Raw genomic sequence first — 15,573 nt, 5'->3', positions numbered from 1 at the left:
GGGAATGAGTGATCAAGATGATTGATAGCTGACAAATGGCTTCTAATGCAGGTTTTTTTTTCAGTAGTGTAAAGTAGAAAAGTACCTTCTGTCATTTGCTGCTCCTGGTGTCCCTTTTGGCTTTGACTGTTTTTCTGGGAATTTCAGGATTTGCCAGGGTTCAGTCACTGCTCCTGTGCAGTTTGATACCTTACCAGTTAAGCCCTACATTGGCCCAGGTTTTGGCTGTCTGTTGATCAAGAAAGTTCCTTTTGCCATGAGCCGGTGCTTTGGTTTCAAGCTGCCCCTGTGTGAGTCAACAGGGTTTGTCTCTGGAAAGTTGCTTTAGTACTTCATCTCCTTGTTACTTCTTTGGAGGCTCTGTTACTCAGGTCCAACTTCTTCATGGAGAACACTGATTTTATGAACAGTAAGTTTTTATCTGGGCAAAGGAAGGGATGTATTTATTTTGGGTAACAAAGAAGTGACCAGTTTATAAAAAAACAGCGAAGTCTGTTCCTTTCCTTAGCATGTGTGTGAGTGTCCAGATGATAAAATGGATATCTCAGATCATATTTGGTAAACTTGTGTGTGGATTGATTATCTGGGCAGAAATAGAAATTTAGTATAAATAGGCAAAGACAACTTCATAATAATTTGTCAGTTGTTGTGGAGCTGTTTCTTGGTAGATGTTCTTAGAGGTTTCATACTCCTCTAGTTAACCATAGCTGTCACTGATCCTGTCAGTGTTGTTGTTGCAGTTTTACCTTTCAGTGTATGGATTGTTTTCATAAGAAAATCTGAAAAGAGCATTACTATGGTATTTGTGGTTTTTTCCTTTCCATGGTTACCAATTCAAGCACATCTGTTCCATTGCTGTCCCCCGCCCCGTTCCGCTTATGCACACAAGACAGTTTGACACCAGAACTACAGGACTACTTGCTTATTTTAAAAACAACATGGCAAGTCATTTTTAGTTCTTCTCTTATGCTTCTGATTGCCAAGATTTTCCCCCAAAAAAGGAAAAATAAACAATACTTCCTGTACAGACTTGTGGTCGTCCAGTGAAGTTTTTGTATTTCTCTTCTTAGAGTAACCTTTTTAGCCAGAGTGTATTTGTTAATTTTCAATCTCTAGCTTTCTCTGCCTCTTGCCTTCTAGATACTATGATCAAATCTTAAGCAGAAGTAATAAATCATACATAGATTGCCCCAAAAGCAGTAAACAAAAAAAAAGGGCAGCTTTGTAAGGTCCCCCTCCCTATTTTGGCTCAGAGTCACAGTTTAAATATTTCAAAATAAATATTCAAAAATTCAGTTTACATTATGTAAATTTATATTTCCTATTCAGGAAACTGAGTTCATAGCATATTATCTGCAAAGTAGTAGATCTACTTCCAAGTTAACTGTTTAAAAAAAGCTACACATATGTAAGCTTTAGGCACTTCCACTGTGTTTATGCTTAGTTGTCATTTTAGGGACATTAAAGAATGCCAGTATCAAGAGCCACCAATTTTATTCATAGTAAACAGTTCAGTCTTCCTTTTCTGTCATCATTAGCTAGTCTTAATTTGTTTGAGAATGGCCAAAGTGGTCCTCATTAATTTGGTCAGTGCTCAGGGTTATGCTTGTCAGCTGAATAAACATGCAAAGGAAAATATATTTTATCTCCTAGTGGCTTTTCTTGGGAGTTTGAGAGGGGATGCTGGACTACTCATGCCAGAGCAAAATAGGTCATCCCTCTTGAAGTATCCTTTTCTTTCCCACAACTCACACATTGCTAACAAATCACATACCTGAAAATTGAATTAAGTGCTGGATTTCTTATTAGTTGTGCAACAAGCTTAAGTCTGCAAAAAATAAAATAAGCTCTACCTTCTGAATTTGTCTTGTAATCGGGTACCACTGTTCCAGTTAATGAAAAGTTAAAATACTTCAAAGTGGTAAATTCCTGTGGCTTTTTAAATCTGATCTCACTTGCAGAAGTAAGTAAACCAAGAGATCAAAGAGAACTGTTGTACATTGATCTTTCTTTCTGAGGCTCTGCTTTTATAAATCCATAATGTTATGGAATGGCAAATGCAAAGCAAAATGTATCCCCTAGATGCACATTAGTTTCAATTGTGCTAGTAACAGCAATTCGAAACCTGCTCTCTCTCTGTGATTCATTGTCTTATGTGATCTGCAAAGGTGTGATTTTTTTTTTTTCTAATTTTCTTTTCTTCCTCTTAACCCATGCATGCTCAATATGTGTAGATACATATTTGAGATGTATACATCTATAATTGAAAGCTTCCCTCTGCCCCCGACTCCTTGTTGACAGAAGAATTAAAAAAAAAAAAAAAAAAAAAATATTAAAAGGAAAAATGTCAAAGAAGTGAAATCTGAACCTTCATATTTTGGCATGCTGGATGAATGTCTCCTTTTACCCAGGATATATGAAGGAGTAAGGAATGGGTGATTAACTATAACTGGATTAATCTGCAAGTGTGGCCATGTTTTCAAATAATAATTTCACTGTTTCCATGATTAAAACTCAGTAATAGTAATGTAATGTAAAGTAAAGATGTAATAGTAAAGATGTACTAAAGGTGCTTGAACCTCAAGCACAAATCTGGGCCATTTTTAGGGAGGCTTATGATGTAAACTTATTTTACTTAAGTGTATATGCAAATTAGCTGCTTCCAGGGGCTGTGTTGCTTCTTGGACTTTGATTTGAAACAAATAAATATTGATTAAAGTAGAAGAAAAATGTTCTATGAAACTTCTGTGCTTCATATAATTCTGCTTTATGCTGTACATCAACAAGGTAGTACTGATTCTTTTTGAAGACTTTTTTTTAATAATAATTTCTGAGCTAATCTCACTTCCATCTTTCAGTGTAAGACTCCAGAGTGTAATTGCTTGAGCAAAAGGTTGTCTTCATAGTTCTGGTAGTGACATGGGATGTTTTGTTTGCTTGGGGCTCCAATGTCAACTGGATTTTGAGTTTAAGATTATATATTTGCAAGTGTTTAGATTTGTACCAGAATCCTTTCACCTTGGGCATTTCAAGTTTTGTGCATTAGCTCTTAAACCTTTGAAGGACTAAACTTCAATTTTGAATGATGGTCAAAGAATGCCAGCTCTTTGCAGCATGAAAGAAGGGGCGTTTTGAAGGATGGGAGAAAATTCTGCGTGTGCAGGTTAGTCTGATCTTTTTTCACTTTTTACGCTTTTTGTCTGAAGTATTCCAGCCTCTTTTCTTATAGGGAACATTTTAGGGTTTTTTTTTTTTTCCCTCTTTGATGCTCTGTACCTGTGCAGGTGCTTGCCATGCCCAGTGTGGCTACACGTATCAGTCCATGGTCTGTTAACACAGAAGCCTACAGAAGTAGGAGTCACCATTATAAATCATAAACCCCCTTTGTAACTCCAGCAATGCTATCTAACCCAGTAACTCGTCAGGCACTTCCAGTGGACCTCTTGTCCAAAAATGCTGGGATAAGGTCCTGGCATACGACTCCTAGGTATTTGCGTGTCTAATTTTTTGACCAAATCAGACTGAAGCCAGAGGGGAGAGTGCAGGAAGAACTTCCCCTATTCTGCCAGTGAAGGTCCTAATAATACATGGGTAGTGGTGTTTTGAGATACCAGTGCTTTAATGGCCTATACCAAAAGCCGTCTCTGGGCACTGTGTTAAATCGTCTGCAGAATGGACTTTTAAATACAAATTTTGGGAGCTCTTTGTCATCTGCACAATGTGGGCTTTCCTCTTAATGATTTTTGAGCAGGGGTTGATAAGAGCGGGTGAGTTTCCGATTCACCTGGAAAGCAAACAACCTAGGCCTGACTCATGAAAGAGGTTGCAGTTGTTAGCAATAGAGAGCTTGCAGCTTCTCTGCTTCACCTTTTAAACAAGCCGCTACTAAATTTAGGATAGGAATTATTAGGACATTCATTTTCGGTAATGCAAAAGAGAGTGCCATAGAAACTTTCTACCGAAAGTTTGACTCTGCATAAATCTAGTGCTTGAAGACTGTATACAAGTGATGGAATAATTGCAAGGAGAATTTGGGTCTTAATATATACTGAAATACGTAGGGATTTTTGAATATGTAGGGATAAACTGTTGGCACTACTTAAGCTTGTATGATAGTGGAACTAATACAGTGTCATGTTACTGGACAAGCACAGTTGGATCAGTATAGTTTTTCTTGACTGTAATGTGAATTTGTAAAAACTCCTGAAGTGTACCATGCTTTTTGGTTTGTGGTGCACTTAATGGTAAAGCTTGGTCTGTCTAGAAAGTTGTACTTTTTGTGCCTGACAGCAAATCTAAAATTGCTAGTTGAGCTACTTAATAATAAATGAAGCCCTGAATGTTGTGGTTTTGGAACTGATGTGAACCTCGGAGGGAGACTGACCCCCAAATATGCTGTCTAAATGCCAGAATGTCTTCAGATAATGTGGAAGGGAAGAGTGCAGTGGTTCCTCTTCCCTAGAGAAACTTCAGAGGAACCCTCATGAAAGTGGGTTGTGCTTGGAGAGCAGGGAAAAACACATGTAAGAATAAAGTTTAAGAAACAATTATTTCTCCCAGCACCTTGTAAACTTTCCCCCGAGGTTTCTTTTGGTTTGGATTTAGGACTTCGGCATTGAAAGGAAGAAGTGAATACCTTCAAGGTATGCGAAAAGGAGCCTTGCTGAATTTTAAAGATCTTCTTTTCATGTTCCCAAGGCTACCAAACCCCCTTAGTTCTTTTGATAATATCCTTAAGTATTACCTTTCTCTTATTGTGATCTCTGGCTTTCCCTGACACAGTCTTCTGAAGAGTCTTGGTGAGATCTCTGATACTGAGGTAGGACCTGACAGCAACACAGGTGTCCCTCTTCTGTTTGCACCACATGCCTTTTCTCTGGGAGGGATGTGGGCAGGTCCTGCAAAGATCTGGTGGAGCAGACTCTAAGGTAGTCCAGAGCCTGGGGTTGTGAATGTGCCTATCTTGATCTGGATTTTTGACAGGCAACTTAACAGTGTAGATTTCTTGTATAGTTAAATGTTGGCTTGAAATGAGAGGAGGAAGTGAGTGAATAGGTTGAGCATTTTATCCTTTTTTTTCTTTCACTCCTATAAGTCTTTACATCTTGGGGCATGCAGCTTCCAGTCAGTGTAATCTCTGGGCTTGGTTTTCCTTCTCTGCTCCCAGAGAATTAGAAGGGAGGGAGGGGTCTGCCTTTCTCCAATAACCTCAGTTGTGACAGGCTGTTAAGTGACTTGGTGAACACGTACAGGCTGAGCAACTAGTAAGATGTCACTTGTGTCCAATCTGCCATTTTTCATGACTGTTCCGTCTTGTCTGCAGAAGCTGGAATGCTTTCCTTCTCTGGAGTCGGAAGGCTTTGCAAGACAAATGCAACTGGAATAGCATGCTGCTGTTTGAGCAGTTATCTTTTAGATTAATCAGGCAGAGGGTAACTGCCAACTGAGACAACCTCAGGACCCTCAAGCTCATGATTCAGCAAAGGTTATGGTGCCGAGTTTAATGCAGACACTCTGATGATCAGGCACTTTGAGATTTTCTGTCAACATTCATCTCAACAGATGATTGTTTTTCTGACTGGACCGCGTGCTGACTTAAGGGACTGTTCTCTCAGTAGTGATGCTAACTCCACTTACTGCTGTTGTGAAGACACATGTCCGTCTGCTGGCTGGCAGGGACTGCACCGTCACTGTGGTTCATGTCAAACATCTCAGGATATCTTTCAGCAGTCTGTTCCTGAATATTTCTAGAACTTTAACTAAATGAGCAGAATGGAAAAGAAATCTGAGATCAGATTTCTATCTTGTGCTTCATTATAAAAATAAGTGGCTTACAGGCTGTGCATCAGGAGCTGCATGCCCTGAGGTCATTGTTCTAGAGATAAGACACCTGACAGTGCCAGAAGTCTTATGAGAGCAGTAAAGAGAAGCATATCTGCAATACAGACTAGAGAACAGTGAAGACTCAAATGTAAGGTGAAAGTGTAAAAAAAAAAATAAAAATTAGACACTGACGTTTGCATTGCTTCATTCCTGATTGTTCTTTGCCTAACACTGGCCTCAAGCTGCTTCCTTTCTTGTACTTAGGCCACTTCAAGTAAATTAACTTAATTTCTGTAGTCACAGAAAATAGCATCCTCCATGGAAGCACAGCAGGCACTTGTGAAGACATGTGCCAGAGAGCTTGGATGCAATGGAGGATCCTGACAGAAGCTCAGCTGCCTGAAAAGGCGGTAAATGGGCTCAAGTCAAGCAGTCTGGTAGGGAGGGAATTGCCTTTTCCCTCCCCTCATTGCTTCCTCCCTGCTTCCTCCAACACCTGTGCAGTTTCTCCTGTCCCTGCCATTTTGGGGAAGGTATGAGTATGGGAACTCTGAACCAGGAGCCTGAGCTAAGGTGTTAGGAACTTCTAAAGGTTACTATTTTTATGAAATGCTGTTGCAGAGAAAATAATTGCGTTAGTTTTGGCTTGCTGTTGAGTCAGAATTTCTGACAGTGCTGTATTTCTTAATGAGGCTATAATGTGTGTTTGCAACTACAGCATGGTAGTAGCCTGGAAGAGATTTATTTCTTTCACGTTCTTCAGCAGTCACTCCTGGAGAGCCCGTTGTTTCATGTTACTCTTGCGTGAACTTCAGGCATGCCGGCAATGTGAGAAGTGAAGCTGTAGGAAAGGCAGTTTAATTGACAGCCTTTGCATGGGGCATGAACAAATGTGCGATGCTCTGGGTCTTGCTGCACGCATACAGTTCTACACCTTCGTACCTACAAAATTAGATGCAGCAGTAGTATTACTGGTGAGAGGATGGCTTTGGGAGTCTAGGCTGTTTGCCTAAATATAAAAGACAATTTAGTGTGGTTACATTTCTTATTAAATAGATAATGCTAATTATGCTAGTTCCTTTATCATTTTGTAAAATGAGAGCGTGCATGCAAACTGTATTTCCTTTGTTGGAAAACCTTGCCAAGGTTGGTCATTTTATTGTCTTTGGACAGCGAAGTGTGTACTTGTTAATAGGAAGGAATTCTGGATCCTATATTCCCTGGATGGGCAGGAGCTCTAAGCACTGTGGAAGTGGTAGTCCTACAGAGTAGATCGTTACCTGAAATCTGGATTCCTTGGTTTATGGGAGAGTTGGGCTTTATAAAAGGGCCCTTAAAGTGTTTGGGATTGGCTTCTTCCTGGGGAGATATGTGCTGCAGAAATGTTCCCTGGAGTTACTCCCAGCTGAGTAACTTTGGTAGGGTATGCTGCTGATCGATTAGATGCTGGGAGTCTTCAGAAAAAACAAATATTAAAGCTAAACTCTGCCAAGTCTTTATTCTCTTGAAATTACATACTTAAACATTATTATTATTTTTTTAACATACAAAATCTGGTCTTTCTTTCCCAAATGGGTCTTATCTTGGAAACCGCTAACTAGTGCGTGTAAGTGAGGAAACATTCAAGTCTTAACCAAAGGAAGCTTAGTGAATACTGAAGTACAAGTAATTGTGGGGTAGCTTTGAGATTCAGAGTTGTTTGCTGTCCTGTCCATATGCTACTTACTGAGGCTGACTGTTACCAATCGTTTCCTGAAGCTGCTATGCAAATAAAGACAAGGTCACTAAGAAACCAATTTGTGTATCCCAGTTGCTCTGCTTTTCCTTAACAACTTTTGCTATATCTTTGTTATAAACTCCAAGAGGTGAGTGCAACCCTCTTAGTGAAAGAAACAAGTCTGAAGAATCTTTATAGCTACTGATCCTCTCAGTGTGTTGGAGGAAAAGACCCTGTTGGCCATTTTTACTCTTTTGGAAGTTTACTGGTAAAACATACAGGACTGCTGGGGTCCTTCTGAGAAAGTATGCTTTTGAACATAGAGTGTTGAAGGAAAAACCTTTAGAAGTGTGTCCTCCTGTTTGTGGGTTTTTTGTTGTTTTGTTTTTTTGTGTTTGGTTTTTTTTAATAAATAGCGCTCCAATAGCCAAATGATGAAACTAGAACTTGAATTTCCCCATTCCTAGCCTTGCCTGTCTTACTTTGTTCTGAGATGAAACAAGTTTAAATACTTTCTGAAGTTTAAATACTTACTGAAGGGTAGGTTTATGGAGGGATACACAGATTTCAATGCTGCAGAGGTTTTTTGGGGGTTAAACCTGGGCTTTGGCTTAAAATGATTCAATGTTTTTCTTTTTGTGAAATAGTTTTATTAAATAACTTTTACATTCAGTATTAAAAATGTCCAGTTAATAGAGCAGTTGAACATCAATAAAAACTAGGTTAACTCCCACAGTGGTATGTAGTCACACAAGTCATAAATTTCAAAGCTTTTAGCACTGCGTGTTTTTCCTTGTGGACTCTTGTTAGTATGGCTTAGCAAGATTGTTTTATTTCCAATTTAGGCTGTGGTTTCCTGGATTACAGTCTGCTATCTATCAGAATAAAAGAAATCAACTAAAATGAAGTGTAATTTTACTGTAGGTAATACAGATATATTCAAACAAGATGCTGTTTGTATATATGAATGAAACTAATGAAGTGTCCCTGATTTCATGTTAGATACTAACAAACTGCTTCTGCCTATACTTGAGAGAGCCTGAAAAATTAGATTGTGTGAGTTAAAGAAGTTGTCTTCAGCCTTTCTTTGTATGTATGACATATGGTTGATGCCAGCATGTCAACTGTTTGAATGGAAAAGTGTTGGTTTCCAGACAACTTTGACTTAACACTTCTCATCCCTTACTCTGGTCTTGAGTACTTTTGAATAAAATGTCCATTTTCAAATCTATGCTGTTTTGTCTTTTAGAGACTTTAGATTTCTATAAACTGACAAATTTCTAAACCATAGAAATGGCAGTATCTTTGCGTCCTAATAGCTATAGTTTGTTTCCAGCTTTTGAAGTGGTAAAAATACTTCTGTATTTTGAAGCTACCAGTGTGGAATTGCTCTAGTCCATAATCTCTGCGTGGACACAGGTCAAAGGACTATGTGTGATTTCAAGTTTTCAACATTGACTTAGACAACTTTTTGTTTTATGAAAGATGCAAGGGTCCCATTATTTTGAATAAGAGGACATAACCCTGAGAATACAGGATGTGGTGTGTTGCTCACTTGAAGTGAGGGCACAGTGCTGGTTTACAAGTTGATTAAAAGGTACACAGTCCATGCTGCCTTACAGACATGAGGAATCCTAGTAGACCCTGATAACAGAAGTGTGATAATGGTGGTTGTCCTGCTTTTGATAGCACTCCCGTTTCACTAGTAGAAAGTGGAAAAAAGTCGAAATAAGTCTTAACATGTTGTGAAAACATCATGGGTAGAATTGTACTTTGTTTTTTATTAAATCAGGTTACTTTAGCAAAATATTATTAGAAAACCCTTCTAATTCAAAGGTTACTGCCATGTTGCAGACATTGTAGTGCTTCTGTGCTAAGTTCTACACTCTAGTCATTTTAATGAAACTCTCATTAAATTGCTTATAGTCAAGAGAGTCATGGTGATATCAAAGTAATCAACTGCTACAATTTAGGATACGACTAATCCTTGTAATTTAGAGAGTTCTAAGTCATACTGAACTTTTAAGAAAGTGTGTGTAAATCTCTAAGGTGAAATGATCTATAAATAAAACTCTAAAAGCCATACAGCTAAATCTTCTTTTGCTGTTAATTTTAGGTTTTCTGTACAAGGATGAAGAAACCAAAGCAGCTCTAAACTGTAAAGACAAACTCAGTCATTCTTTTGATTTGGATGTTTTTTACATGCCTGTCTGTTTTGTGCTCTTCCACATATACATACTGATGTCTGTTTTTTCAGATATAATGTGATACATTCTGCTATCATTTCCCTGCCTAATGGGACTTAATGTAGGATTATTTTTTTTTAATCTAAGTAGGGATCTTTCCTTCTCCCACCCATCAGTGTAATTGTATTAAATAGCTACCTGTTTAATTGGAAAAGCCTGGATAAAAAGACCAGGATGAGCGAGGATAAGTCCACTTAATAAGTGTAGGTTTTACAATGAGGGTATTTAGAATGTATGGGCAGTTACTTGCTTAGGTTACACAAAGAATTAAATAGAGGGGTGGAGTATTTAAAATCATCCCTTGTCACCTTTCTGGTTACTTTCTCACATGGTCTTTGTGGTTTTTCTTAATTGTAATACTTCTTGAAGTCTTCAGGCTAAAAAAAAAAAAAAAAGTCTTCCTTAAGCCAGATAGTGTTGATAAACACTTCTGGTAATGATAGACCTAGGTAAATTGTCTGAGACTGACAAATGGCAGCTGACGGAAGATGTGAAATGTAGTGGAGGCACTTAAAATTACAAACATGGTTCTTTATTGTTGTCCTTAACTACAAATCTCTGCCAAATGCAAATTGGGTTGTGCTCTCCCCTTCCCCAGATATGCCCGCCCTTCTGATATTTTTTTGCTAATTGTGTTGGTGAGACTAAAGGAGAAGCATCTTAATCTCTGAATTCTGTTAGACATTTAGGGTAGAACTATAAAGCTGTTTAATGCCTTATTCTAGTTCACTTTCAAAACAGTTCAGGAAAAGGGTTTTTCTTGGCAGCTATTGTTCAATAACTGCGCATGGTATCTTTCTCAGCACTGAACGGGAAGAAAGAGATCAAAAAGCCCTTGTCTGCAAGGTCTCTTGTGGCGAGGCTGCATTATTTAAAAACTTAGGAGTGTGTTAAAGGCAAACTCGGGGAGAACCTGCATTTACTGGAACTGTATATGCTGCTTGTTAAGGTTAATTAAAAAATACAAGAAGATACACCTACTGGTAATTATTACTAATTTGTTCTCAAGTACACACATGCACATCACTGGTACATTGATCAAGTGAAGCGTTTCTTTTCTAAATCAGACTGTAAATTAACAATGCAACCCCTTCACATAAATAATCTTGCTTTCATCTCACATTGATTTATGGATCAACTTCAGCTCCATTACAGGCTGAGAACCTTTTATACCAAGCTCATTTCATCATGAGTTTCTCTTTTGTTTTGTACCTGCCTTGCATACGTGTGTTGTGATTCCCTTTGATATGTTACTCCTAATGAAAGTGATGCTGGATTTGAAGCTTTATATGGTGAAATGGATTATTTAATGTTTTAATGGTCTAAATAATGAATAATAAATCCAGAATATTTTTTTCTTATTGTGTGTAAAGGTTATGTCTCCTATTCTTAAAATTGAAGTACTTGTGAATTGCTGTCACTGGAATGCATGGTTACAGTTAACAGTGCTTGGTAGTGCTTATTAGAAAGCTGCATTACAAATGTGTTTTCCATTAGTCAGAGGAATAAGTTAATGAGTAGGAATTCTGTAAGTGGCTGAGTAGGTCCCTCAAATGCTGCATGATGGTCAAGATGCTCTCACTGTGCTTGAAGTGGCAGTTGTTCAGAGTGGCTTGTTACGGGGAGCTGGTCAGTGGAATGAGGAATGTTTCACCTTGCATTTTTATTTTTAATTTCGCTATAACTGAGGGAAAAGTGAGACCTAATTGAGCATGGATGGAGCAGATAGACTTGAATAAACAATTAGTTTTCTGAGGCCTCCAATGCGATAGAATAAATGAAGCCTTTATAGGCCATCTAGGAGCTCATTGGTGAATGTGAATGGAAATAGATTTTATAAAGAACGAAACTGCTTTCACTTCATTAGTATTCATGGTATAACAAAAATAACCCCCTCTTTCCAGAGATATATATTCTCCTCTGAATTATTTTTTTTCACTAGACGAATGATGATGGTGTCAACAGCTGATGAAGATGAATAGGTCTCTTTCTTATGATATCAATTTTTATTTTTTTTTTGCAATTGAAAGTGACTTTGAAGGTTAGTTTCATTGAATTTTCATCCTCCTAGTTAAAGAGCCAGGAAAAATCTTTCTTAAAAACCTGTGTAGGAGCAGCAGCATTGGAAATGTTTGAAGTAAGGTGTGCATGTGGATGCCTGCATATTCACGGAGTGTAAATACATATTTCCGTGCATTTGTCATGGATTTCTTGTGCTGTAAAAAGCCTCATTAAAATAATTAAGGGTGAAAATTCTGCCTGTGGTGTCTAGAAATATCAAAGTTCTTTTCTGTTTTGCTGTGTAGCTAATTTCTCCTTTCATTGAGAAATTAAAGAAATACTTAGTGTGGCTAGTTTGATCTTTTTCTCTACACCAGAACATAGTGTATAGCATTGCTAATGCTACTAATAGCTCTGCATATGGTAGTAAGAAAATGAATATAGCCATAGAATATTAAAGAACAAAAATCTTCCAAAAAAGAGGCTTTATGCAAGGGAAAGTGAGAAAATACTACTTTGGGTCATGTAATTTTATTTTTTTTTAGTAATGCATGATATTGATAACTTTCATTTCAACTTGTTGATATTTGGTTCCTAATGTTTCAGTTGAAAACTTGGTTGTCTTTGTTCTCTTCCACTTCTTAGGAGTAGGTAAATCAGGGAAACCAAAACAAGCCCCCTGAAGTGTGTGCTTTGTGTTAGGAATATGTGATTTTTGCAGTGTACTCCGCCATGCCCTGCGAAGTCACGTCTGCCTGGGGACACAGCAGAGGTCAGCCACCAAGGAGCAGGACTGCTGAAGTGCTTGTGCCAATGCCTACGCCTTAAACCTGCAGCGTCTTGTCATTCCTGAAATGTTGTTGTGTGTATGGGTGTATCTCCTCCTTTAATGCTGCAAGCATGCAGGTTTCCAGTTGTTGTCCCTTTGCCCCAGCAAAGATGGTTTTCCAGACCCTGGCAGCTGCCCACCAAGGTTGGGATTTGGGTTGTGCCCCTGGTTTCCTCCCTAACTGAAGCAGGGGTGTTTGAGCAGCTTTCTGCTGGCTTTTTCTTGCTGCCTCCTGGCTACTCACTGATTCTTTTGCAGCAGGCAGATGTGGCAGTAGTCACTGACAGCAAATTTCAACACACCGCAACATTTTTTCCTGCCAAGATGGCCAGCAGGACAGGGACAGGAAGGGAGTATCCTTCCTGCTGCATAGCGGTGGCACGCACTGCTGCACATCTGGGCAGCGAAGGGTAGGTTTTCTTTTTTTTTATCCTCTTTTTTTGAGATCCCTTTTAAAACTCTGAAAGTGAAGGTGAAATGTGAGCGTGCTTCCTGATGCTTAGGCAGTGCTCAGGAGTTGTACCTCTACAGAAAGGGGAATTTTTTCTCAATGGTATACTTAGAACAGAGCTGAGTGTGCTGGACAGACCCCTCAAACCCTACTCTCTGTTTTTGTGGGTTTTTTGGATTAAATTATCAAACAAACTTTCTTACAGAACCTGCTATGTTGAGTCTAATCCCTCTGTGTCCTTCCTAGTAGGCTGACCTGTTGAGGTGCTGCAGCTTCATACTGGCTAGCAGCCTGTGTGTGATGCTTTGACTTCTCTTGCTTTTCAAGACCGTTGGCAGTTTTCCTTAGATCGGAAATGAAGTGATGATTCTATTTTTTTTTTTTTGGTCAGAAGCAAAGGCCTTTGTACATCATGTGTGTTCCTGAGAACATACCTGTATGACTCTCAGACTAAAAAGAAAGTCTTGATGCTAGCAGCAAGTGCCCTATGTGATCCCCTTTAACCATGAGTTGAACTGTATTTATATATATTTATTTAGAACTATGTTCTGATTTTTGGCTCTTGTTGTAGTGCCGTATAAGAGATCTACAGAACCTGCTATTTATTAATAGTTTGCTTAATGTTCATTAAAGCTGGGTGAGTAAATCCAAGGAGACTTAGGGCAGGCTGAGTTGTTGGTAGCAGTGCTCCCTAGAAGGGGAGCAGTTTGTCTGTCCATCTGTGTGTACAGAGCTGGCATGCAGGAATCTTTCAAGAACTGAAGGACTTGATCATACTGTAATAAAACTGTTCCATCTTAACCAGGGTAAAGTCATAATTGGCTCAGACAGCAGTGTGTATGCATATTTATAGGCCACTTCTTGGCCTAGTACGATACCGTGAAAGCCATGCTTCATCTTCTGTGCAATCATGTGTAAACGTGTTTGTGAAAAAGCGTTGGATGCAAGTTGATTTTTTTTTTAACATAGCTATAGCTGATTCTTTGTATTCCTCTGCGTTGTATTTATTTTTTTACTTTCAATTGGCTAGAGGTCAGATTTGTTTTCAAGAAAAATGCAACTGTTTTAAGGCAAATTTGCATTTCTAGAATGGATGTGAAGTGGGTGGCAAAATAATGTGGATATATCTCTCTTGATCTTTAGCAGAATTCCTAAAATATTCCTGTACTACCTAGGCTATGATAGGTAGGAACATGCTACGGAAAAGCATCATGAACTTTGTTCATGGATTCTGTTTATTTATACAACATCATATATTCAGCATAATACACTAGACAATTTTGAACAGTGACTTGAGTTTTAAGCATTGTGTTTGTATGTATATGTAGGATGTAAAATCAATAACGTGATGTCCTCCCAATTTGTCTAGGATGGTATCTTCCCTATCATTCCCCCTCTCGTAAGCCCTTTTATATTTTCTAATTTTTAGGTGGAGCTTGAGTGACTCTAGTCATACATACCTTTATTATGATTGGTGTAAAATCTCCTCGCTTTACTTTTAAGGTTATATGCTAGAGAAAATTTAGAGTCCATGCTCAGTTGAGGGGTGGTCACACATTGGAGGAAGGTAGCTTTTGGGATGGAGGTGTGTTTTGGTATTATAATGGGATTATCATGAGCAAAGTTCACCCAGAGAACATGATTTAGTGTGTCACTACTCCAGAACTGGGCACTTATGGTATATATCAGAAATACGACAATAGTGTTGACTGAACACCATTGTTTCACCTCCTTGCTTCAGTGCATTTAATGCAGGGACCTTCCATTCTTGTTCCAGTAGTTCCAGTTCCCCATCCCTGCAGTGATCACAGAGCCTGGCTGTGGTGCTTCCACTCTGCTCCACCCTCCGCATTGTTTCTCTTAGGGTCAGCATACCAAGCTCCCCTGGTGTTGCTAACATCTAAGGTTGCAGGTTATGTTGCTTAGGGAATTGTTATGGAACAGATTCCTTGCATATCCACTGCATTCCACCCTGGAGGTTCACCTTCCCTTAAGAGGTGGGGGGACATACCAATAAGTCACCTCCAGCAATCATTCCACAGTGCCAGAGGAGGGGATGCCCCTGCAGCCCATGGTAGGCTGTCCACCCCCCAGCCCAAGGAGGTGAGCAGGGGAGCAGATGCCCACCTGCAGCCCATGGAGAACCCCATGCCAGAGCAGGTGGATGCCCCCCAAGATGACCATGGCTCCGTGGGAAAGCCTGTGCTGGAGTGGTCTGTACCTGAAGGACTGCAGCCTGCGGAAAGGACCCACACTGGAGCAGTTCGTGGAGAACTGCAGCCTGTGGGAAGAACTCACATTGGAGAAGTTCGTGGAGAACTGTCTCCTGTGGGAGAGACCCCACAGTGGAGCAGGGGAAGAGTGAGGAGTCCTCCCCCTGAGGAGGAAGGAGCAGCAGAGACAATGTGTGAACTGACCCGAACCCCCATTTCCCATCCTCCTGTGCTGCTGGTGGGGAGAAGGTAGAGAAAATCAGGAGTGGAGTTAAGCCCGGGAAGGAGGGAGG

General features: G+C 39.4%; 1 protein-coding gene across 3 annotated transcripts in view; it reads left to right on the top strand.

The window, feature by feature from the left end:
• MAST4 (microtubule associated serine/threonine kinase family member 4) overlaps positions 1 to 15,573 on the top strand; it is a 312,156-nt gene that overhangs the window by 42,240 nt on the left and 254,343 nt on the right. The window lies entirely within an intron of this gene.

This window comes from Accipiter gentilis, chromosome Z (assembly GCF_929443795.1).
Source record: "Accipiter gentilis chromosome Z, bAccGen1.1, whole genome shotgun sequence".
NCBI classification, from domain to species: Eukaryota; Metazoa; Chordata; class Aves; order Accipitriformes; family Accipitridae; genus Astur; species Astur gentilis.
Note: the sequence above shows the minus strand (reverse complement) of the source record. Positions and strands in the feature narration are given on the sequence as shown.